Source organism: Octopus bimaculoides, chromosome 15, assembly GCF_001194135.2.
Source record: "Octopus bimaculoides isolate UCB-OBI-ISO-001 chromosome 15, ASM119413v2, whole genome shotgun sequence".
Lineage (NCBI taxonomy): Eukaryota > Metazoa > Mollusca > Cephalopoda > Octopoda > Octopodidae > Octopus > Octopus bimaculoides.
The window spans coordinates 24,623,149-24,625,365 of NC_068995.1; the positions used below are offsets into that span (position 1 = coordinate 24,623,149).

General features: G+C 38.4%; 1 protein-coding gene across 6 annotated transcripts in view; it reads right to left on the reverse strand.

Annotated features, from left to right (window-relative positions):
* LOC106878778 (uncharacterized) overlaps positions 1-2,217 on the reverse strand; it is a 195,476-nt gene that overhangs the window by 51,907 nt on the left and 141,352 nt on the right. The window contains exon 1 of one of the 6 annotated variants that reach the window (XM_014928111.2): positions 2,098-2,193. The exons of the other annotated variants lie outside the window; for them this stretch is intronic. The gene's annotated coding sequence lies outside the window, so the exon portion shown is untranslated. Of the gene's footprint in view, positions 1-2,097; positions 2,194-2,217 lie in introns of those variants that run through there. 6 annotated transcript variants of the gene reach the window in all.

The following is a 2,217-nucleotide window of genomic DNA, read 5'->3' on the forward strand; positions in this document are numbered from 1 at the left end:
GTCTTCTGCTATAGCTCCATACCAACCAAAGGTATTGTGAGTGGATTTGGCAGATGGAAACTGAAAGAAGCCTGTTGTATATATATCTATGTTTGTGTATGTTTTTGTGTATGTTTTTGTGTCTGTTTGTCCCTCACCAACGCTTGACAACTGGCGTTGCTGTGTTTGTGTCCTCGTAACCTAGAGATTCGGCAAAAAGAGACTGAGAGAATAAGTACCAGGCTTAAAAAGAATAAGTACTAGGATCGATTTGTTTGACTAAAATTCTTCAAGGTGGTACCCCAGCATGGCCGCTGTCTAATGATTGAAACAAGTGAAAAAGAGGAAAAAGACACACACACACACATAAAGAGAGAGAATGAGAGTGGGAATGTGTACACACACAAACACAATATAACTGCATTGTTTACTTCTGAATATGTTGATGTTTTCAGGATAGCGTCAAGAGTGGGTGTTTAAGCAGGTAAGAGGAAAGGATGGAGAGAGAATATGTAGGAGTAAACGGGTAATGAAGACAGTGTGGAGTCCACGTAGGTGTAAAATAATAGGTGAATAGAGGGAGGGGGTTAGAATTATGGTCGGTGTCTGCTAGAATGCCATTAATCTTGGCGCAGTGTGTATATAGCTCCAAAGAATATACGGTATAATCAATCAATCCTCCAGACGAGACGTATCAGCATTCCTTTATGTCACTAAAGCTCTTGAGAAAGGCATGAAAGTCCCATAATCTCATTTTCACCTACCCATACGTAAGAAATCAATAATGCCTACGCAAGAAATCAATAATGGTGCAGTGTGTATGTATGAATGAATATATGTAGTTAAACTTCTGAAACGGTGCCCGTCCTACCAGGGAGAGAGAGAGAGAGAGAGAGAGGCGGAGTCTAAACATCGTTGACATAGCCACCTCTGATGGCAATGGACTGTCCTAAATGTCCGAACCGGTCAATCGTTTGAACATAGGCATGGTTTGCAAAAGGTTGGTGATGGTGGTGTTGATGTTGGTACAATGAGTGGGGATTGTGTTGTAGTGTGTCGCTCTCAACGTCATAACCAAACAACTTGTTTTGTAGGTTAAACGAACAAGGAACGAAACCTAATTGATATGGTGTGTTTGTAATGACTTCATGTCTGTTGCTGTCATTATTTAGCTTCAGTTCTGATCTGATCTGATCAAGCAGACCTGTATCCAAAGGAGTTTCAGTCATGATGATCTCGACTTGTTTTGTGAAGCCCTAAGAAAGGACGTACGAAGGAATCTGGTTATTATTATTATTTTTAAAGTAAGTCGAACGACCGTCTTTAATAGTGCATAATGTCCGAATAAATCACTTTACTAGAAAATGACAAACCGTTTGTGTGTGTATGTGTGCGTGCGTGTGTGTGCAGAAGACGGCCCCAGGCTTCATTGCTATGTGAGAAATCTGTTAAACAGCAGTATATATTTATCATAGTGAGCACAGTGTGAGTGTATTAATCGGTATGTATTAGCTAACCATAACAGTAAATAAAAACACAGACAAGGTAAAGCCTAGATATAAATACTAGGTAAAGTACAATGCGTAACAAAAGAAATACAACTGAATGCATGTGGGTATATGTATATACGTATGTGTGTGTGTGTGTGTAAAAAGAGAGAGGGGGGCGAAGAGGGGAAAGAAATAGACTAAGAGGTAGAAAATAGTTAATCAGACATTATGATGGTCAAACAATGAGAACGATAGCAAGAACATGTCAGGTTTAAGATAGACATACATTAGAAGGGTTTCAACTGACGCACACATTGTTTTTATAATCGAACTAGAATTTCTAAGCTACGAAAAGAAAGAGTGATTCAATCGAAATATCAAAATAAATAGATTTAATAAAATGAATAATCAGATTTGATCGAAAATGTGATCTAATATAGTTTTCGGTCATGCTTGAAAATAATCCCAAAGATATTTCATGGCAGGAGATGACTGTACTCGCCATAGAAACGATCCCTAACACTAGCTTTCGAGGTAAATAAATAGATTGACAAATACATTTATGATGAAAGCTGGTGGGGGGAGGGGAATACTCTCTTATTATGGATAGATAGATATCAATATTTACCTGAGGAATAACGGAAAATCCAGTAAGAGAGAATGACCGGTATAAGTATCCAGGAAGGTTAGTTCCACAACGCAGAAAACACGCACGCACTTACACACGCATATAATATATATATATATA